This window comes from Pomacea canaliculata, linkage group LG3 (genome assembly GCF_003073045.1).
Source record: "Pomacea canaliculata isolate SZHN2017 linkage group LG3, ASM307304v1, whole genome shotgun sequence".
In the NCBI taxonomy this organism is placed as follows: Eukaryota; Metazoa; Mollusca; class Gastropoda; order Architaenioglossa; family Ampullariidae; genus Pomacea; species Pomacea canaliculata.
This window is the reverse complement of record NC_037592.1, coordinates 5,038,512-5,062,701: the sequence shown is the minus strand read 5'-3', so window position 1 is coordinate 5,062,701 and position 24,190 is coordinate 5,038,512. Positions and strand designations below refer to the sequence as shown.

At 43.3% G+C, this 24,190-nt stretch overlaps 1 protein-coding gene across 2 annotated transcripts in view; it reads left to right on the top strand.

Annotated features, from left to right (window-relative positions):
* LOC112558684 overlaps positions 1-17,613 on the top strand; it is a 56,931-nt gene extending 39,318 nt beyond the window's left edge. For both annotated transcript variants that reach the window (XM_025229270.1, XM_025229269.1), the window contains 2 exons: positions 6,729-6,883; positions 16,218-17,613. The gene's annotated coding sequence lies outside the window, so the exon portion shown is untranslated. The remainder of the gene's footprint in view (positions 1-6,728; positions 6,884-16,217) is intronic.
* Positions 17,614-24,190: the final 6,577 nt, after the last annotated feature.

Genomic DNA, 24,190 nt, shown 5'->3' with positions numbered 1-24,190 from the left:
TTTCTATCATATTTTTATGGGTTGGGAGCGCGTGTATAGACCTGCATGTGGGTGTGTGTGCGTACATCTATCTGTAGGGGATTTTTTTTTTGGGTGGTGATGGTTGTGGTAATGGTGTTTATCTTGGTGAGCGTGCGTGTGCGTGTTTGCTTTGTATGCGCACGTGTGTGTGTGTACGTGCGCACGAAGTGGGCTTGTTGAATGTTCATAAGCTTTAACAAATATTTGAGGTCGCTTGATCAAATTCAGCTTTCATCAAAGAAACAACACGCCACACCATCTCTCGCTGATTAGTGGTCTCTGGAGACGCCTTGTCAACAAGCAAACGCATTTCATCAGCGCGTGTTCCTCTTTTTTTATTTTCCTTTCTTCTCTCCATCTTGCTGTGCGTGCCTGTTAGCGTCTGACAGCGCGCGTGCGATTGGGTGAGTGTGTGCGCCTACACGTGCTAAGTAATGATGTATAATTAGTGAATTGAGTGAACAAAATGGTCATCCTGTCCTCTCAACCACACGAGCCATTTTTTTAAAAGTCTGTATTATTTAGCATCAATTCATCTGCTCTTGTTTCCTTCTGTCGGATGGCAAAAGCCTTTTTTCCTGCTTTCATGTCTTTGTGTTCTGCTGGCTGGTTAACCTGCAACGATCAGCTGCTCTGACTTAAAATCTCCTGGTTCGGATATCATCAAGAAATATGTATTTTTACATGCAGTTTCATTTATTTGAAACACGCCTGCATCTCCCAGTGGAAGCACCAGGAAGTTCATTACAATCAGCTTCTGTGAGACAACAAATTGGTTAATGAAGAATAGCAATAATCTAATCAGAATGCAGACACATTCGTGCACGAAGGAAGGATGGATACTCGTGTAGTCATCAACAAGTCATTCATGAAGACAGTGAATCTTTTATCTCTTAGTGCCAAAAACTCTGAGAGACTACAAAGGGAGTATCAGCCTATCAGGTCTAGGACATTCAAAATCTTTTATAAGAAAACACATTTCTTCCTCAAGCATTACTTCTAACAACAGTCCACACAATGTTTCTCCTTTTTCAAACCCCTTTGTCCATGTCTCGATCGCTAAAGGCACGTTCCATGCGCTACACAAACCCCCTATTATTATTATTATTATTATTATTATTATTATTATTATTATTATTATTATTATTATTATTATTATTAGAAATGTGAATAAACCGGAAGCTTTGTATACAACTGCCTCGTTTTCGTAGTTAACTGGCAAAAATGGTCTGCCAGCAGTCCATTCATACAATTTCGTGATCTTATCTTTCCACGGATCACCATTCTTGCTCAGACCATGCAACTGTCATGTTGAGGTCTCACTAGGAGGTATTAAGATGTTCAAGCTTCTGGTTCTGTATTTCATGGAGAACTTGGACCAAAGTTGGCAAAGTTGTATGTGAAGGTCGCAGGAAACCAATGGCAACGATGGGACATTCACACTGTGATGAAGCTAAGCCTAAAATTGTTTGCCGATACACTTCCAGTTCATTTGCTGATACAATGGGACTCTATGGCGCTTCGGGGATCCGACAAATCGACACTTTGCCCTCCTAAACCCTTCTTAACAGGGACACAGATTATTGATCAAACGTGTAACGGCTTTTGTGTAACGGTGATGGCGACGATGACGGTGTTTCCGGCCAGGTATGTGGGAATGTGGACATTTGCTCCATGACATTACGACAATACCTGTGCTGTTAGGACTGCCATCATGCTGTTGTTTAGTTGTTTACTGTGACATTTGTAGCCACGTTGGTGGGAGTGTGGACATGTGATGCTGTGGCAAGAGAAGGTTGTTGAGATAGAAATAGAGTTTGACGCCTAGTGCCTCGTTTCCGCTCTGATTATTGGGTTTCCAGACCTGGAATTTTTGTGTTTAGCTAAACCCTCGTTGTTGATGTTTATGTCTACTTTTTATTCATGTAACGAACGACATTCCAAGCTTTAACATATTTTTAGCCACACTTTCGACACTGAGTTCTACTCATCTGATTTTTCTTACATCATCCTTCATAAATTATCTTGTTTTTAATTTTGTATTCCACGTGTAAGGTTGTCGTATTGGCATCACTATGTCCTGAAGACCTGGTGGTTTGAGGGACCGGGAGAGGAGTTCTATGAATGAGGGGAGCCGCTTTGTAAAGTATTCTTGCTCTCTCGCTTACTTGACTCCATCTAATTGGCGCTCTTTAGCAGACACCGAATAATAGGCTGTATGGGTCACGTGGTACGCCCAGTGGGCTCCGTGGTGGATGCGACAAGTGAGACGTCAGCAGCTGACCAAACATGTCGGGTGGCCGCAGACAAAGCGCTAATCTGTCACCACTGTTGACGGCCCGGTGCCTCTCATTGATCTCTGGCACGCCTTGGACTCTGCCATTACCAGGGGAACCTTCTGGTGGAGTGGGGAGCGCAATGAGATGGAGAGCAGTAATTGGCCCCAGACCCCGGTAGCACGCACGCCCTCGCACTCCCTGGCCAGGTCCCTGGATGAGAGAAGGCGAGCATGAGCAGCGCTCACTCTCTCGGGTTGAGAGCGCACGCAACCACATCCGCCCACGCGCGTAAACAAACAAACACACACACACATATCGAATAGAAAAAAAACGAGTACGGCCTCTTAACTTTCCAACGAAATTTTACTGCTGAGAACACACTTGATCATCCGCACGCCATCATTCCCCGGTCCCAGACCCGTGAAAGTCGGGAATGCCGCAGGCGAGCATTTCTCTCCCTATGATCGACCTTTGACCCGCCAGGTATCCGTCACGGGGGGAGCCAGCGCCACGTCAGTCCGGGCGACAGGTGACATCCTTCAAGCACGCGGGGCCGCGCGAGCCGCTGGACGGGAGCTAGGGGGTGATGCGGGGTTTGAATTATTGATAATGAGAGTAGATGAGCGGATAATGGACGAGGTCGCGCCGAGAAAGTTTGCCGATGACGTGGCGCTGGCAGGTGAGTCAACACGTGACCGATTGCGTTTCGAGGAAACACATCTGCCCCTGATGCGACATGAGCGGGAATGCCTCATTTTATTCCCCGTCCTCCCATTTACAGAAAATTACTTTCAAAATGGGTGGAAAGATGAAGCTAAAGTTAAAAAAAAGATGCTCGTGGCTGATGTGAGGGTCTGACGCTCGTGAGAAGTGCGTAGATACCTGACGATGTAGTAGATCCATAGATACCTGACGCTCGCGTCAAGAGATATGACATACTCCACAAAGACATACTCAATCCAGTGAACAAATGTAGTAGATGGAGATTTATAACTTTTTGTCTGAAAATTGAGTCCAGACGAGAGATGTTCATGAATTTTCTTGAAAAAAAATGAGATCAGAAGTTCTGTGAAAGGATGGCGCTCATGCATCACAGATTTTTAAAGCCTAAACCCAGAAACCGTGAAATGCAAAGCTTGCATCTAAGCTCAGCTTTAAATATAATGGTATATATATTTTTTAAAATTTATTTTAGTTCTCCAGTTTCAGAACAGGAGCGACGGCACTGAGTATAGTATTACAGAACTCAGTGGCCACAAGTGTCGGCCATTTGGAACATTCTCTGCAATTTTGTTTCTTTTTTAAGCACAAAAAAAATTGTCGGAGAGGCTCGGAAATATTCTCATCTGCAATTACCTCCATCCTGCAGGACTAACAAGCAGCTTGGCTATGTTCAGTACATTTTGCTCCCAGTAGTGATTGGGTACAATTACATTTTTACTTTTTTTTAATCTTCTCCTAAACTCGCATTCGTTAATAACGTAAATACGAAATATGGCCGCACTGCAAAAATAATTTTTAAAAAACTAAATAACTGAAAAAAATAACAACTGTCTTAAGTGGTCTGGGCGTTCATCTCAGACCCAATTAAGACTATTTCTTTTTGCAATAATTGACCTGAACGGCAGCTCATGCAGAGGCAGACTTTTTTATTCATCACAAAAATATACTCGCATTTAATTCGAAATTAATTTCTCAATTCCATCAGAGTCTCCAGTGTTTTGGCTTAATCGAACCTCCTCCCCTCCCCTCCCTCTTCATTCCATTCTCACCATTATTGATCAGAGCCGACCGGGTATCTACAGTCCGCCCATCGTGTACCCAGTCCAACCCTCTCTTGATTGCTGCTACCTTTCACTAATTACTGGAACTGATTAGGCAAGGTAATGATTAAAATGCACTCGTTAGTCTTAGCTCTGGCACGTGCTGCCCTCTCTTCATGTTGGTATATCTTCAGCATGACCTCAGTCATGTCAGACCGGGTGTCCTAACCACGACTCATACAATGGGATGATCAAAACCTGTTTCTGGATCTGGTTTCGGACCTTGTCAGTCCACGGTCACGGACTTTTCTCGTGTGTCAGTAAAGGGAGGAAACCAGTCAGTTCGGCTTCTTGCCCCCTTCTATCACCCACTTCCACCTCCCGTAGTGCTAGCGTACTTACAGCATCGTCCTCCGAGCCCTCCATCCTCCCATCCTGCAGCACTTCTTCCCAACATCACAAAATCCGCACGAGGTGGAAGAGTTTTGCCTTCGACCAATCAGCGGACGCGATACAACTTAGTGATGTCAATGTTGACGCTGCAATCTGACGTCACAATGGTCAGCGGCTCTGATTTTTCATACAACACGAGAAGTTTACTAACAGACTGCAATATAATATTTAACTATTATAATATAGAGATTAATATTTAGAGATTTCCTCAGGGTGGCCAACAGGCTTCAGCTCGACGAGTCATCCAACTCTCTTGAAGTGCGCTCCGGAATGGACTCGAACATCACTAAATCCTTGATGTTGACCTCCCAGACTCCCTGGTCTTCAGCAGAGAAGAGACAAGGAGACCGCCAAACAAAATCCAGAAGCCACCAAATGTGGAGGTAGCTCGTGGAAGCAGGTTAAAAAAAATTCTAAATCAGTCAATTGAAAACAATAAATAAAATGGAGGTGCACAGGAAAACTTCGACTTTTGAAGTCTCTCTGAGATTGAGATGTCACACTGTGGCTTTCTGACTACTTTTAAAGCATTACAGAGTTTGAGGAGGACGCAAGCAGACTGGAAGGACAATGCCGCTCCCTCGTCAGTCTGCACATCCCAGTACACTTTGCCATCTCTCACACTTCTGGACGATGATTTGTGCGGTGAGCCAGTCCGTTTCGCTCAAACATTTCTCACAAGATGGTGCTTCTCTGGAGTTCTAAGTGCCCAGCTTTCTTCTTTTTCTTTTTTCCTCCCTTCGTGGGCGGCAACCAATCAGACAGAAGTTCATCACGTAGCGCCCTTCACGGAGGGTCGGGACTTTTTGTGGACAGAGCAAGTCTCGTGAAGGCTCGTGGCCACTTGGAGGCGTGAGGTGAATTCAGTCTCCCCCACTGTGCTTCCCCGACCATGTCTACGGGGCAGTGTGTGTATGTGTGGGGGAGAAACTTGTGCTCGCGAATACCGCTGGTGCTCGGGGCGAGGTCTTGTCTGTTGACCTGTCCACCACAAACAGCGTTAGTATGATAAGCAGCGCGTGAGGACCTCGCCAGCAACTGCAATCACCAAGCCACCAAAGCACAAGCAGCAAATCACAATTAGTTTGAAGCCGAAGAGAAGATTTTCTTTCAAGCAAACGTTCACACGTTTCGATGTGGTGCAGTCCATTAATACAAAACATCTAATGTTTGTGTACAGCCACTTAATGTTGATCAGCATGGAAGGAACTATTTGATGTTAACATCAGCCATATAACACTCCGAAACTGAATACAGAAATTCATATTGTTATCGCACGCATGCACGCGCGAAATCTCATACCCAGGACACCGAGGTGATGGCTACTCACCATCCCACCCCATCCAAACCGCATCCCACCCTGCAACATGCGGTGAACTTGCACTGATACCCGGACTTTGCCCCTCCCACTGCCACTACATCCTTCCACCCTTCTGCCAGCTCCACAGTTTTTATTTTACGTGCAATTGCAACCTGTCCATCTCTAGTATTTTCTTTCATTGCCGATTCATTTCGTGCTTTTCATTTTCATTTTTATTTTTGACTTTTTTTTTTTTTTTTGGAAGGTGGGAGTGACAGTTAAGACTGAATGATTGCAATAAGGAGATAACATATTGTTTCTCCTTTAGAAAAAAAAAAAACCGAGGCATAATGCAGGAAAATTAAAACCTTTTTCATACCTCTCCCTTCTTCGCCTCACCTTCTCCAAGAGAGAACATTTGCCTGTTCCACAGTGTGACGCATGATCATTGCTTCTTTGTTTCCTGCTTTTTTCTCTCCTGCCGATCATCTTTCCGTCCATAATTTCTTTGATTCTTCACTTTGCTTTATTAAGATTATTTTTACATTCTTCTGTTTGAAGAAAACCCTGAATCTTCAATTTCACATTTTTCATTCCTTTTATTACTTTCTTTTGATTTTGTCTAAGCCTTGCTTTCTTTATGAATTGGTTGTTATTGTTGTTGTTTCTTAAAATAATGAAATGTGTCTGGCGGATGACGTGACTGTCAAAACGCTGTGTTTCTTTGAAAAAAAAATAAACATAGAACAAAAGAAAGAAGGATTGAATGAAAGAATGAAAGTAAGAAAACAATGCAGATGGAAAGGATGAAAGAATGAAATAAAAAATGAAGGGTGGAAGGAAAGAAAGTATAATATAAAGAAAGAGAGGAGAAATAAGACCTGGAGTTGAATATGTGTCTTATGGTTGCAGGCGAAACCTAGTAGTGGACAACAGGTCCAAACGAACGTGTCATGGCTTCCCCTGCATGTACTCGCACCTGGCTGAGTACGCCGCGCGCAGAGCCTCCATGCAGACCTTCCTCAACATGATCCGCGAGTGCGCCAACAACCCCCATTGCTCGCCAGGTGAGATGAATGCACCACCCCAACACCACCCCGACTCCCCGACACCACCCCGACACCACCCTGATACCACCCCGACAAAGCACGTGCAGGACAAGGGTCGGGAGGTGCTGGAGATGGCGTGGATGGGGGCGATCTCAAGGGGTGGGAGAGGAAGGAAGGAGGAGAAGAGAGAAATAGTCTTGGTGTCATTGGGAAAGAGGTGCGGACAGGTTGGGGTGGGGTGGAGGTGATGAATGATGGGACGACAATCAATTTTAACGGCATCTAAATGGGAAATGTTAGCAGCGGTCTCTTGAAGTCAGAAAAACAGATTTTCAAAACAGAGGATGTTGTCTTTCAGCTGGGCCATGGTTGCTTTTCTTGTTTGAATTTATGGCTTGGTCGTGTTTCGTTTCTGAAAATTGAAAGCGAAATATTTTCGACTGTTCTTTCCTATTATCCTCTACTATTGACTATTATCCACTATTTACTATCAGCATTTACTATCCACTATTATCTATTAGTCCGATTTTTGCTGTTCACTGGTACCCATTGTTATTTACTATTTGCTATTATCCACTATTATTCATTTTTATTTACTATTATCAGTATTATTTTAATATACGCTATTATTCGCTATTATCGCAGTACACATTCAAACTTTGGTGTTCGTGCATATTTCTTTGAACCAAGGCTTCCAACGGAAATGTAAATCCATTGACTTGACTTTTTTGGTTGGCTTCTTATTAACTGTTTGTTTTTCCTTTATGTGAAATAAAAATAAACATTTTGGCAGACTGCTCTGACCATGAAACGGTTTAACCATCAGTATTTTTTGAGTGACACAGAAGACCAACAGAAAGTAGTCTCGACTTCATCAGACACTACACATCAGAAGTCCAGCTCTCCAAAACGAGGGACGAATATACTAAGCCCAAGTGTTTACTTATGTTCTTTAAAGCTACTTTTGTCTAAGGTCATTCAAAATCAAGATTTCCTTCCTTCATTCATCTTTTTCCCGATACCAGTACCCCAACGACTATGCCGGTTGGCAAAGACTGGTGGTCGGGTACACAATTGTCTGACAAGACTCGCCACTCAGGCGATGGGGAAACGGTCCTTTTTGTTTGCCAGCTCATCTGGTCATTTCATCGTTGACCCTCCCTTCCAAGATATCCACATGAACTGTCTTAGAGACCCTGCGTTTTTACGTCCCATGTCACAATGGAATCTTGTCAAATACCTTTTTAAAGTCGATGAAGTTGTGGCAGAAATCCCGCTAGTGCTGTAGATGGCAGTTGAAGACCTGTCCAACTGTGGTCTGGTCTGGTCCTCAATCAGTCCCTCCACGGTGTGTTGATGCGATTCTGGATTACTTTCAGCATGAGTTTGTCTGGGTATGGGATTAGGATTATTGTTGGTATTGTTTACACTTTCCTTTATTTGAAAAGGCTATGAATAGCGACTGAGCGATCGGCGACTAGCTGTCCTCCACACATATTTGATGACGTCACATGAAACCGCTCAAAAGGAGGAGCTAATCCTTTTCATTTTATTTAATCTCGTATGACCTCACAGCCAGATGAGACTGCGTGGTGTCCAGTTGTTCTTGTTCACCTCTTAGCACCTGTCAACCAGTAACGACCTCCTCTGCCCGTGGAGCGTTCTCATTACTGCCTCTAGTTCCTACGTTGTCATCACGTGACCTCGCGTGGACCGACGACGTGCGACGTGATGTCGTCCTCAAGCCAAACATGTCGGCACGTTTCTTATTTCCTGTAGTCGTTCAAGCCCTTTCCTTTTCGATGACTCTTCTCGTTTGTAGAACTTGTGAACAGACGAGGTTTTTGCAGTCAGTCTGTCCTTTGTTGCAAGGAATTCTGGGATCGTCGATGAAGGAAAATAGTCCCTGCGTTTGCTTTGCGGGGTAAATCGGTCTTGTATTACAAATGGCTGCAGAAGGTTAGCGGCCTCGATGGTTGCCCAGCGATAGCATCTTCATCTTCATCTTCATCTTTATCATTGACTCCTTTGTTCTGTTCTGTTCCATTTGTTTTGCATCCACACGAATTCAGACACGCTCACACACTCGAAAGCGCGTGCATTATCGCAGTAAGTGGTTAATACTTGCAAAATGTCACTAAAGTAATAGTTGTCAGATTTAATTTTTAAAAAAATTGTCAGCGACAAGAGTTTGTCATTGGCTAACGAGTTTTCACGATATTGTGAATATATCTTTGTTTTGAATCAATCAGTATTTCTACAGACTACTGTTTACCAAAGTAAACAAGTGTTGACGGCAATGTTTACAGCTATTTAAAGAATGTTTGAAAGACAATCAACATGATGTTATCTTGCAATGTAAAGCTTTTCTCGTGTTTTCCAATAGTCAGACGAACTTCCTTCCAAAGCATTTTGTGTCTGTGACACCTGTCCTTGTGTGTTCATACATGCATGGGTTCATATGTTTATGTGTGTATGTCTATAGGTATAAATAAGGGTATTTTTTTCAATTCCTTTGGTTAGGGTTATGCTAAATACCAACATAATTAAGCCTATACGAGGGGTTGAGGGGAAAAATAAATACGTACCCGAGGACGTAAGTCGTAGTTCATTTTTCTTTGTGTGAATTTTTAATGTCTCGTATTTATGGACGTCGGTACTTTTGCACAGGCAGATGACATCTTCAAATGTTTTAAATTCTTAAATACTGTTTTGGTCCTTTAGTAAACACTGCTTAAACCTCGAAACTTCAGAGAAAAAGCTATCTTGGAAATGTATTAAATAAGATATTGAGTTCTCTTCTAAAGAAATGGACTCTGGATCAAATCGGAAAACTTTTCTGCGGTCTGTTATCACATTTCGGTCACACTTCTGGTTCCCTTTACACCACACATCTTTCGTATGAACACGAGCACTGTTGTAACACTAATGTTCTAACACTAATGTTGTAACACTAATGTGTTCATAATGGGTTTTTTTCCATGTTAACCACAGCAATAGCTGCTGACACATCGGTGAAATCCTCTTTCCCTCAACTGCTGCCACCAGGGTATTTTTTGCTGTTCACTCGTGGTCATGTTCAGAATTCCAGTTTCACTAATGTCGGATGTTCTCTCCGTAAAAAAATAAAGTAGTTTTCAAAATGAATTCCCCTATCAAATCCTCTTAGTCCCCTTATGTGATTTGCATACAAGGTAATATTTACTCACGGTGCCCGTCGGGGCTGGAAATAGGAGGACTGAAGACTTGTCTGGCTGTATCTGCCGCCGATTAAACAGTTTTGGCAAGAAGTGAGTGGTTTGCGTGCATTCTGCAAAATCAGACGGTCCACGAAATTAAATACGAAAACTTGTTGTTGCCGCTCTGGGCATCGCTCGAAATCAAGTTTAGCCCGCTAAGGGGATGGTGGGGAGGTTACTCTGTCAACCAAGCAACGGAAAAATCAGTGCAGACACACAAACACACAAAATATGTACGTGTATACTCTTCTCCTCCATCCCTCCCTCTCTCTTAGTAGGCACACGGAACATCCGGCACGCTTCGGGCATGCGCATCAACCCCTGTAATCGGCGTCATTGGCCGCAATCGGAAGATGCGCGCGGCTTTGAAAATAACATCACGCGATCTTCCGCACATCGTTCACCTCCTACAGTGTCCCTCCCGTCATGTTTCGTCTTGCCCTGCGTGTCCGAATCATCATGGACGGTCACCTGATCGGACGAGAAGCGAACCCTTCCGTGCCCGGCGTGGACACGAAGCAGCCAGTCCTGTCGTCTGTGATTCAGCCTCACATAAAGCTGGCTTCACCAATCCCACCCTCCAGTCGGTTCGAACTAAGTCCGATGAAACAGTAGGAGCAATAAAAAAGTTTCTTCATTGGGAAAATGTCATCGAATGTTTGACCAAGTTTGGAGAAATTGTGCTTGAGGGTCAGAAAGCCAATGGTTTGGGCCAAACGCTCGGGACAATGGACCTTTGGTCAGTTTGCCGAGATACTTGTGGATGCTTCATCAATACAGTCTTACTTTAATAATATAAATAATGCCAGTATAATGGGACTTCTGGGCACTTGGCAGGTAGGACTCTTCTTGGACTCTTCGGTGATATGCCCGAGTAAGAAGACTTCTAAAGGGACACCTACATGGATTGTGAAGTACATCAACTACCGTAATTCTACGGGAGAAATGGCAAAGCCTTCAATGAAAGAAAAAGATTGTAAGGGAGGAGTGACTGAAGGCATTTTTCACCTGTACGAAGGTATACCCGGTATGGCAGTCACGCACGGTTCTCGTTCGAGTAAAGCGGTCCCTCAACGAGTACAAAAAAACCCCAGTTGAATAAAGCACACTTCTAGTGACAATAATGAATAAATTCTTTTTCCAAAGGCAAGTAAAGGGTCCAAAGGTTGCCATGACAATGGCCAATATGTGTATTTCGGGGTTAAGATCGAGTAAAAGATGATTTTGCTCGAGAAGCTGTCTGGCGGTGGCCCTTCAACTAGTCTGAGGATCTGAGGTTAAGAGTTCATTGTACTCTTGGTCCGAACAGTTTTCTATAACTACGCATCATCGTACATTTTTTTTAGGAGAAGCTGGTATAATCTTCGGTTGTTTGCGACTGTTAGACTATTTATTAAGGGTACATTTTGTACGAGTTTGTAAAATCCTATAGCTGCTAAATATATAACGCATTTATGTTATTAAATATTGTGTCGATATATCAAGGGGTCTGTTTTTTATACTTTTATTATGACCATATTTGTCCATCAACCTTTCTACACCCTCCTATTATCGTTTTGTTATTTACTAAAAAAAGAAAACTTTCAAGAATCTAAACCTTCAGACCTATGTCACAAGCCCTGCATCCTTGTAACTGATTGTAGGAGGTCATAGGTCACTTATTACCCTCGAACACACGACGCTTTACATCCTTAAAAAAAAAACTCGGTTTAACCCTGTTCCTGGGTCCTGTGACGTCACAGTTCTTACCCTCCATTGTAGAAGGTCAAAAGTTGCTACATAGCCTCACTCTCACGAAAAAAAAAAGAAACCAAACCCGGCTCTCATCGCATGGGGCTGGGAGACTTCTCGTTTTTCCACATTGCCGAGACCTGCTGGGCTCCTGCAGCACTTGTCGTGTGATGCCACTCACTGCTGCTTGCCTGCGTGCTGCAGCGCGCCATCTGTCTCCGTCTACAGCTTCCTGCTGCGCAGGCCGTAACGGGCATCCACAGCCAGAGAAGCGGCCATTCACCGGGTCCTCCACCAGTTTTATGGAGCACGTGGTCATGCTTACCGGCCCTCGAGTCTGCCAGGACTAGTTGTTGGGAGGACGCCATCGTCTCTGAAATCACATCAGAGCTGGTGAAGGGGGTGAGGAGGGGATGTCTGTGGAGTAGGTGGATGGATGAGGAGACGGTGGAGGACGTCATCACTCAAGAGAAGTCGAATTTTATAGCTGCGATGGTCGTGAAGGAAGCCTCTTGGTGACCTGGAAGTCCGTGTAGTAGGACTCTAGGTGTGACGTCACAATCTACCCAACCCTTACCACACACACACAGATGCACGCGCCCACACGCTTGTACTCAAGTCTCAGTTCAGTGTTCCCTCAGACACAGACATTCAACTCTTAATTAAAAATACCACTCCTGCACACGTTCCTCTTACCAAAACAAAACACCCTTTTACATTCTGAAATGTACCCTTAAGAAGTGCTTCCCAGACTGTGGTGTCCGTACTTCCGGGATGGGGAGGGTGTGGGTGGTAGAGATCGAATTTTAGGGGCATCGACAAATGGCGGGTTAGTGGCTTTGAGTGACGTGTCTGAAATCATTGCTCAGCTAACTGCCAGTGTGTTTTCTTGCCCTGAATAAATTAGAATCTAATTGCTCAATTTATTTTTGTATTTTGTGCTCTGAGTTAATCTTGCTAGTTTAATTTGTTTACCTTCAGTAGTTTAATCTGTGTCTTAAGAATGAGAAATTAGGCTTCATCTTCAAATGGGAAATTTATTTTTGTAAGGATGGAAACATTAATCAAAATTTTTCTAGAGGTATGGGGCATAGGAAAAGTTAGGAACACTTCTTCACAGTATTGAAATATATAGTAGTCCAAATTTGAATATACATTTACACGCGTCAATACATCCATATGTGCGTCCTTATTAGACATACCCGGACACATTACCCAGACATATCCGGACACATTATTTCCACACCCGAGAACACACTCAGGCCTGTAGAAAATGCTTTGGTTGCAGAAAAGTGTTGAGAGATGGAGCACGGGGTCGAGAGTGTGGAAGATATATCGGTTGCCAAAGAAAACAGTCGCCAGTAAGTCTTCGGACAGACACCACGAATCACCCGATCGGGGGAAGAGTTCCACCGGTGTAAAGGGAGGTAATTTTTCGCGACTTGCAGAGTGATATCTTTGGGAGCGTCCATAAAACTTGTTCAGAAACGATGAACAGACTATTTCTGCATCGAAAGGGCGTGAACGCAGAACTTTACAAAGACCTTTCCCGCTTTGAAAGGAAAATAAATAAAAAGTTTTCGTGATTAGCAAGTCAGCGCGATTAGCTTGGGTTCTTCCTCAAGGGAGGAAATCACCTGCTTGGGTGGGCAAAAATGTCTGTCATCTTGCTGCGGCCCTAAAATTGTCGTTTGCTCGCCGGCAAACGAGCTGCGGCATGCTGGGAGCCTTCAGCCATGCCAAGATGGCCGTCCAAGTTGAAAATTTTTTGATTGGATGACAAATGAACCTTCTTGCGAGTCCCAGTACGACAGGATAATAGGTCTGGGTGTGCTTGTCGTGGTGGTGGTGGTGGTGGTGGTGATGGTGGTGGTGGAAAAAGGACTGGGTCTGTCGTCGTTTGCTGTAATATGCTCATCGCTTTTCTTCTTTTAGTGTTTGTGTTTGTTTGTGTGTTTGTGTGTGTGTGTCACTGTGACACTCTCTCACTTTCTTTCCTCCATAAAGTAGTATTTATCACAAACATGGATCTGGACAAGCTAGACACGCGCACACACACACTAATAGATGTCAATGTTATCACTTTTCCTGTTTATTCCTGCAAGGTCCCATTTTGATTCTCTCATTATCTTACATATAACGACTTTTATTTCTATTTCCCCCTTATCTTTTATTACACAGTTTTTATTTGTTGCATTTAACAATTTCCTTATTTTATAGAGATATATATATTGTCAGTAAGTATTAGACTGATGCAGTAAAGCTATTCTCGGAGTGTTCATTTGAATTATCTTCATCCTTCTCTTTCTCTCTCTTTTTAGATATGTGTGTGTGTGTGTGTGATCTCTCTCTATATATATATGTGTGTGTGTGTGATGGAGTAGAAAGAAAGTGTAGATATGCTTATGTCCTTATCAAAACAATTCCACAACATCTGCTATTTTTATTTTTCCTTCACATAAAATAGGAAAAAGTGTTCAGCTCATTAAGAACATTACAAGCACAGCATGGCACTTATGACCACACAAATATTAAAGTGCAGTAAAAGAAGAAGAAGAAGAATATTTCCTTTTCTTATTTAAAAAAAAAAAAAAACTTTAAAGTTCATTTCCTGAGACGGAAATTCAGTGTTGGCCACTCATTTTTAGAGAGGGAGACAAAAAAATACTGTTCAGTTCTTCATCTCTTTCGCCAAAGGCTGCTGCTCAGTATGTTGGTATGTTATCAAGGCTGGACATAATCATTCAGTCCTACTCAGTTTCCTCACTTCCGTTATTTCCCTTGTGATCTGTTCATTTTGCGTGATTGAACAGCCATAAATTCAAACTGGACACAACTCACACTTTTTAATATTCTTTCACCCGAGACAGCTCTCACAGCTTATTTGGAAGGGGTCGCGGAATTATAAAGCTGACATTCATTGAATATTAATGATTACCTGGCTAAAATCTTATTTTTGTGGTCTCGGGTTGTGCTTTAAGTGATTTACTTTACACGACTTCTTGTTATGTATTCACTCTGTGTGAAGACCCCATGCTGGAGCCTGCAGGCACAGACGAAATCGCGCGCCGGAAGTGTTTGTTCAGCCAATCAGACTGCGTGCCGGGTGCAGCATCCGTTGTGGCCCAAGGAAGCTGGTTAAAGTCAATTGCAGAATTGTAAGAACCGGGATGTCCGGAAAGTCGAGGATAAGAACTAAATTCGATCATGATTTCAACCGTTAGCAGCTGGTCTGCGATCATCGTCATTTGGGATGTGCACGAGGCTGTAGGTCACACATTTGAAAATATTTGATCTGTCATGTGTTTATACACATTTGTAAACAAGTAAACAAACACACACACGCACGCAGTCCTTCTAGACTTTGTAAACGCCTTCTGCATGATCTACATCTTCAGAAGTCAACCCAAGTGTTTAACAAGTGTTGTATAACAGAAACCTCAACAGGTGGATATTTTTTTTTTTTTGGCAGTTATTGTCATTGACGAACATTTCCTCCCACCTACCCGCATCCCACACAAATGAAGCCAAGCAAGGAGTGATAATTCCCTTCCCTGGTCGTCGTTAACCTAACGCCATGCGGCACGAGGGGCATCATAACTATCCAGGCCCTCGGAGAATCCTCCTCGTGGCTCAAATTTACACGGGGGCAGATAAGATGCTTCTTATCAGCGAACTCGTCCTCCCGCAACTGCGGGTCGCAGCAATTTACAATATCAACTAAAGCTGTCTCATTGATCACCGCTCGGAGAGAATATTTTGCTTCTATTTGGCTGTTAAGCACAGTCTTTACCGAACTATCAGATAAATGAACGGCGTTGTCAGGGAAGGGGATGGGAGGGAGTTGTGATGGGGATGAGGAGGCAGCAGACAGGAGAGGATCACTCTCAGGGCTTTGGAGTGCAATCAAGGGCAGAGTTATCGCCTTTCTGAAATTGAACGTTAACAGTATTAGCTCCCAAACGATAATGTTGCTGCGGCCGATCCTTAGATTATTAGAGCTCCTCAGAGTGGACACGTACCCTGCCAGGAATACCCGGCGGCAGATTTCTTGTCCCACGATAACACGCACGAGCGTTGCGTCCCTTGGAAAAGAATAACACTCAAGAAGACAAGAAGAAACGGTTGGGGGAAGAGGAAGATGGAGGAGTGAAGAGGAAACATCTTAATTTATTTGACATGGAGGAGACGGCAGGTCTGTCGGGTGGAAGCCACCCGTGACTTGGTGACGCAAGTTGATTGGGACCAGGTGTATATGACGCACAGGTAGTAGTGGTCACGTGGGTGGTTCACGTAGACAACACAATGATTGTTGTCTTTTAATTACGATTAATTATTATATCAGTTCTACTACAACTGCTGAATCTTGTGTTTTTCTCCAGGAAGGCGACGCAGGAGAAGTCCAGCTGCTTTCGTGTCCAACCTCAGACTCCACGACAGAACATCCTGAGTATGAGGACCAATCAGAAGCAGCGGCACTTCCCACTGCAGCACGACGGCCAATCGCAGGCGGTGACACTTCTCACTGCAGCTTCTTTCGAACTTCTACGATCTCAGTGTAAACAGTGACTTGAATCTGGCATTAAAGGGACAGACGCCCTACTCGTTGTGCTGTTGTCTATCCAACTGTTACTATATTTAGAGAATAATATAAAATAACACTTCACAAAATTTAGGACACACCTTCAGAATGTTTCTGTGTACATTCCAGGCCCGTGACGCCTTCTGTTCCTTCCCTTGTTATTTTTCTCATTTTTTAATTCTTTTTTATTGTTATTAATTATTAATAGTCTATAGTAATTTTTATTTGTGTTATTATGTGTGTGTATGTTGCTGGCTGATTGGCTACACTGAGCTGCTTGTTGATTGGATGTCTGCTTGATTCCTCGTGGTGCTTTTTTTTTCTTTTCATCCGTCTTCCCTTCTTCTCTTTTTTCACCTTTGTTGTTAGATTTTGCCGTTTCATTCGTTCTTGTAAAAAGGGTTGAATAAAAGTAAGGAACAAAGCTGTGGTTAAAAGAAAAATACAGCACTCCTTTAAAGCACGTGTCACGATGTTCGCGACAATTCCACCTCACTTTTTTTCTCTTTTTTTTTCCCCATGTACCCCAGGTTACCATCCCTTCAGTGAAATCGCCTTTAGGTAGAAATATTTCTCCCACTCAGCATCATTATCATTAACAACGGAAGTATCAGAACTTTTCAAAATGGAAATAACAGAGCCGAGGAACCGCTCGGAATTATCCAATCGAAAAAATAATTTCAAATAATTCCTGAAAAAAGATCATGCACGGCAAGGGTTTCATAGTTTCATGAAAAGAGCTTCTGAACAAGAAATATCAAAATGAACATTGCTGTGAACAGACATATTGCTTCCATATCTTGAAATAACTGTTTAAATAACTAAAATAATTATGTGTAATAAATACGAACATCCTAGAATTCTTTTGAGGAACGTTTCTCCACAGCTGTCTGGTTCTAAACATTCTGCTTTAACTTCAACTCACCCGATCGTTTGTTCAGTCGTTACTCAATCAACAATATTAGTTTAAGTTCTCGAAACAGTTTTAACTAACTTTACATATATTTACTTTTGAAGATTGATGATTGTTTGAACACGCCTGTTTCACCTTTGTTTGGAAATGGTCTTTCCTGTGGAACCGAGAATTTCTTGACACAGTTGTAGGCTCTCTTATCTTCAAAACTGGAAACTCTGTACCGTACTATGTTGTCAACAAAAGAAAGATATTAAACTCCAAGTACTTTGTGATGGCTACAGTTTGGTGTTTTGTTCCTTTAATGCTGTATATGTACGATAGAGTGTACAAATCAAGGTTGTAATGTCTCTTGTAGTCGTTTTACTATGAAGCGTTTCAGACGGGACATTGACTTTAAAGACCTACCCGAGGTGAAACAGTTAAGAATCACGATGACCAACAAGAAAAGAAACAAGAGAACAGTTTTTATTTCTCCTTTCACGCGTCTCTCTCTCTCTTTCTCTCCCATATAAAGTATTGTTCATATAACGTAGATATTGTATATGTGTGTCTCAATGTCTTTCCTATAAAGTATTATTTACCACAGATGTTGACCAGGACAATATGTGTGTGGAGAGAGATATATATTACCATCACACTCTTAATGAAGTCTGTACAGTGGAATTAGTCAGAATTCCGTTTCTTAAGAAGTAGAGCAAGTCACCCAGACTCCTGCTAAAAAGAAAGAAAAACCCAGTAACTTAGCGAAAAGTAAAAATGACATTCCAAGTACAATGATTGATTATAATATTTTTACTTCAGCAAACTGAGATTGGGCAGAGCTTTTAATAATCCCAAACTGCTGACAACAAAGTGAAACACTTCTGGGAGAGCGACGAGCGATGTCTGCAGTCTTCTGTGTAAAACCTTTTGTGGGTAGCCATGGGGCGCCACACTCCGCATCGACGTCCCTCGGTCGACACAGAAGGTCACCTGAAGGCGCACTGATGACTGCTTCATCAACGATGCTTGCTGCATCCCTTGCAAACCTGTTGTTAAATGTTAATTACACTAGTGCCTGGATAACTCATAGTCTTGCTATCGGCAGCGCCAACGAAATCTTTCTGGAAAATGGAAAATCTTTCAAACGTTGGCAGAGGTGGCATTCTCTGTCGAAAAGAGAACAAAAGAGAAAAATTCCATACCAGTCAGAAAGAGGCTAATTTTTCCACCTCGCTTCCGTCAATGGAGAGGGGAAAGGGGAATACAGCTAAGCATCTGTTCTTTCCCGCCCTTCGTGATTTCCCCAGCTAGCTGACGTCATGCGTCGCCTTTCATCCGGGGTCTGTGGGTGAGCTCACGTGACACGATAGAAGGCCGTCGTACAGCCGGGACACTGCCCCGACCTCTGGGGCCCAATTGATGCTGGAGGGTCTCTAGCGGCTTGAGTATCTCTGTACTGGAAGTCCTCCTTGGCGCTGAGATTGATCAGGGCACACTCAACATGAAAATTATCTCCCTTTCCCACCCCCTCCGTTTCCTCTCTTCTTGTTCTCGTTTCCCTCCCTTTCATTCATTCTTTCATCCATAGTTTTTTTTTCTCCTTCCTTACTTCTCTTTTTTTTTTCTTTCGGATTTTTTTTTAGCTCATTCTTTTTTTTATGACTTTCTGTCTGTCATTTTCCGGTCCCATGCCCTCTTCCCCTCCCTTAGAGCCGGTTTCTAAGGATATCAGCACGATCACTACAATTGTTTAAAGTGCATGTTTTGCAGAATTGGCACTTTAGACTTTTATGAATATTTCATAATGTGGAAATAAGTTGGACGATATTCTCTCCTACCCCACGAACGTTGACAGTCGCTGAAAGCAACAAATCTTCTGTGTAGAGCTGGATTTTTAATAAGAAATAGAACTGACGACCTTTCTTTCTTTTTAAGGGATACATAATTTAATTTTTCTTTCGTAGCCAGGGCACATGTCGAACGTTTGAACCAAGTTTGGCAGAGTGGTGGACGGTCTCAGAAAAACCAAAGGTCTTGGGGTGAACGTTCGGGACATTGAAACTTTGGTTGACTGAGTTGCTGAGCTGAGTACAACCTTGTTTGTCAGTACATATAGTTACCAAAGTAGCTGGATTTAGGGCAGGTATCACCCTTCGGCACCTCACCCGGTTAATAAATATCATTAGAGGCTGAGACAACTTCCACTTGCTTGTGTCACAAATGGTTCGAATGTGGTTGCTGAACAAGTGCACATCACAACTGCACGATCTTTGTCTGAACCTTCTGCTATTTCATAGGCCAGCAGTTGCTTATAACAGATTTTCCACATGTAAATACCTATCAACAAAAATAATTAACTACAAATCAAGATTCAAGAGTCATAATTCAAAGAAACTAAATGAAGATATCACAAATTCAAAGATACTTAACAAGTCAAGATTCAAAGACACTTAACAACAAGTCATGATTAAAGGAAGTTTAAATACAAGTCGCGATTAGAGTCAGGTATTGCTGGTCTTACCATCCCCTTATATGTGAGAAACATAAAACATTGCCAGTGATACAGAAATCTCCACTTTAAAACAAATAAGACAAAAAGACTTAACCGATGTACCCGAGTGTACAAAAATCAGCAATCATAGTTCCATGCTTAACTATCTTGTATGATTCCGCCTCCCAGTCATGTTGTCCGCAATATAAAGAACTGTTCTGATTGAGTTCACTGAGCTCCTTGTCTGGATTGGATGAATTTGATTTTTTTGCCGCAAAGAAACAAGTTGCCTAACTTCAAAAAAACTGTAAATTTTGCTTTTAGCACAACAACCTGGCATTTGTTGATTACAATTAACTGTACGCGTGAATTTCGACGAGAAGAAAGAAAGCACGATGTTTGACCTTTCTTGATTGCAATTTCAGGGTGGGGTTCTGACTGTTTATAGCAGTTACAAATAAAACCCTTGAAAGTGGCTGAGTGCAACTCAGGGTATTGCGGTGCAAATGTACCGCTGGGTCTGCTGCACACCCGGGGTGGCGGAGGTAGGGGGAGATGCCTCGCTTTCCCTGCAACTACTGGTGCGAAACAAAGTTTTCTTTTCCCTCAGTTTTCTCTGAGTTTTGTAGACGATTACAATAGGGAAAGCTTCCTAACCAAGACAAATCGTGTTTTACCATCGTAGCCCACCCCTTCCCCTGCATGTCGGAGGTGTGCGGAGAAGCTAAGACATGGTTGAAAGACGTATTACTGCGCAGAGAATAGTGCCGTTCGCAGACCTGATCGAACGAGCGGTAGGAGGAATAAATCACAAGGGACGTAAAACAAACTTTCATTCGCAAAGCCGCTAACATCATTTTCACTGAAACAACATTGCATCTCATGCAGGCTTGAGAAAGAGACAAGAACTGATTGCCGTAAAGGTTGACATCAACGCAAATATTTTCAGTTTTAAATGAGTGGGTTGGGCTCGGTACCAGATGATACATCACAAAGTCGGAGTGAATTCACTTTCAAAGCCATGACCAACGGGAGAGCTAGGGCTGACTGTTGGTATTTAGTTATTTTCGTCCACTACCTCGTCGACCTTAGAAAGGTATTCAACAGAATCTAGACCGAGGAATTATAAATACTTGTTCAAGTCACACAAGAGCTGAAAGTAGTCACTACATAGGGGACCTCTTTGAGACAACAGCGGATTGCAAGGGTCTCCCCCTGATCGCTTGTATTGTTCAAATCTTCCTGAAGAACATCATGAGAGAAACCCATCAAGACCTTAATTTCCATCCCTATGCAACGTGTGCTTTGCAGACGACATTGATCCGATGGCGTGCATCAACAAAGAACTGCAAGACTGACAATGAAGTGGAAGGAAATATATGTGCAATGGAGATGAAAGTTCGGTAACGGGAAAGCAGAGATTTGCATGAATGAAATACAGCTTGAGGAGGTCAGCAGCTTGAAGTACTTAGGACCCACCCTTTGCAAAGATGCCAGCTGCACTTCAGATACCCGCATTAGGATCGCAACAGCGACAGCGGCAATGATCTGGATGGACAGGATCAGCAACAGCATCAGGTTTACATCAGGTTCACATCAGGTTTACCAGGTACAGACTGTGCAAGTCCCTCCTACCTCCCATCCTACGGACGTGAGACATGGAGATATGAAGAGGAGAAAGAGCGCATGGGGAGGATGCTCTGAACATTCTACATGGAAGACAAAGTCAATGACTTTGTACATCACGGTGACCACCCTCGTGTGACAATAGGAACTCTTTCTCGCAACAGCGAAAGGATGCAAGCTGGTCATGTGACCCGGCACGACACACCTTCTTTGAGGTACCTCGGGGAGGGGTGGTCACTGACGTGGACAGCGGGAATAACTGGCTGGCAAAACGTGAAGAAGTGGACTGGTTGGTCCATCGAGGACCTGGTGACAGATGCTCAAGACCGTCCTCAGTAGAGAGCCTGACCAGTCACTGTGTCTGTCCAGTTGTTCCACCCAACGAGGAATACCGCTGGGCCATCATATCTGCTCGTCAACTGGTTCAGCAAGAGATGACTGTATAAATCTCTACATCCAATGCTATCTTGTATTGAGCACCCCGCATTCATTTGGCAAAAGATGGGCTCTGTTACATCTTTAAATATTACGCAGGACTTTGACTTTCTGAACTAGAAAGTTTCTCTCCAGAATTTTCCTCTGACCAACAAAAGAAAAAAAGAGATCATCCTCAGCCTTAAGGAAGTTCGTTATTATTGCTATGCCAGCAAAAAACATTTCAACATCTCTAATCACTGTTTGGAAAACTCGGAGTTTTTGGTATTTGTTGTTTTTTTGAAGTCCTAATTGCGTTGTTTGTATCGTCTGATCCAGACAGACAGTAAACAATGCCAGTATCGCGTATAATTAACAAAGCTTATTTAAATACGAAGCCTTGAAACTGTAGAAGAGAATCGAAAAACTCGTGGTTAAATATACAAAAATAAAAGTCAAGATAGTAAAAAAAACAAAACAAAAAAAAACAAAAAACGAAAACATATTTGTGAACTAATAGCCATCAGGTGACACTCAATAGTCAATTACGACGACGACGACGACACTGCTGCTGCTGATGATTATTGTTGTTGTTGTTGTTGTTGTTGTTGTTGTTGTTGTTGTTGTTGTTGTTGTTGTTGTTGTTGATGAGGAGGAGGAGTATAGTATCCATACCTCAACCAGACAAGCAGACAATGAAGTGGGGAGCGGGGTAGACATCAATAGCGGGACTAATGTTAGAGCCAGTGAACACACCTCAGTAGTACTCGAGATGTAGTACCAGGGACTGATGGTGTTACTGTTGGTGGTACAACCACCACCACACCGAGTGCTCGTTCAGTTTGCGCTCCTCGGTGCCAGGCCTTCGCCACCGACCCGTAACAGCGTCTGTCGGAACCCGCATCCCCCAGCATTGGTAAGACATCCGGGTAACAAAAACACCTGGAATTGGCATTTCCTGCTTTGATGTCTTGCAGGTTAATAAATCATTCCCTCGCTGCTGATTGCTGATGAAGCTTAGCAACAGTTGAGACCAGGTCTCAGACACGAACGGAAGGAGGGAGGGGAGGAGGAAATGATTCCAAGATCAATGCAGTGCATTGTGGGGTCGGCGGGATTAACTGTCGCCATGCTGCATGCGATTGCTGGAAATCGTCCCGACTCCTGCGCCACCCTGCAGTCGCCGTCCACCCTGAATGGATGTTGGGGTATGGAGCAGGCTGAGGTGGGAGAGAGTGAAGGAGTGTTGCTCCTTTGACCTTACACCCACACACCCACACACACCCACCCACACACCCACACCCACAACAAGACTTTGTTACAATTGTCAACCGTGCTACCTCGGTGACTCCAGTTCACACCTTCACACTTCACTGTTTTGTGCTGAATGTTTCTTACTTACTGTGAAGACTTGTTCCTCCCCACGTCCACATACCCAATCACTCAATCACCACCACCAATTAATCAATCAATCAATACAATCAATTACTACCACTAACAACAGGTTGCCGATCCTAAGAGTTCTTTCGACCCTAAAGTACCTTCCCTTGCGTCCCTTTCTCCAATTTTCTCGCGATCCAGAGAGGAAGCGAAGATTTGAAGCACCCAACCACTCGTGGGACGTGTATCACGTGCACCGTGCACATCGATTGCGTGGCGTCCTGCGCAGGCGCACAGCGCGTGTTGAGCGCCAGCAGATCAAATCCCGGAAGGAAGCCATCAAGGCTGACGCCATGTCGAGCTGCAGGGTTCCTTCCGGTCGACCCCGAGGGACGTCAGCGGGGAGGGCTAACTCTGTCGGAGAGAAATTAACGGATAGTTTGGCCTTTTGTTTGTCGTGGCAAAACCTGTGACGTGTGCACAGAATGCGGAATGAAAGGCGTGGTCCGAGCAGAAGGTCAAAGGTAGAGGTTAAGATAACATCCGGGTTTGTTCAGGGGATCGGGGAAACCTGCATCCTCGTCCTGTTTTCATCTGTCGTCTCCAAGTTGTTCAGTTTTGTCTCCATCCGCTGCGTGGTCCTGTTGGTGTTAGGTGCTCTGGACTGAGGTCTCCTCTTGTCTTTTCCTGTCTTCCCTATAACCATCCGTCACAAAACTACAGTCGTGCTTTTTCTCTCAAACATTTCCACTCATTTGTACAGTCAAAATGATCAGAAAGACCCCAAGAGATCATGAAATACAGATAGCATCACAAAATAAAGAGGGTAAACAATCTTTTCAACTCTATCTTCTTTATTTCCCTTTCCTCACTGTGACGAAAAGGAAAGAAGACATATTACAAGGAATATTAATGAACTAAGCCAGATATTAAATATAAAGGTTAGAAAATTATTTAAAATGTA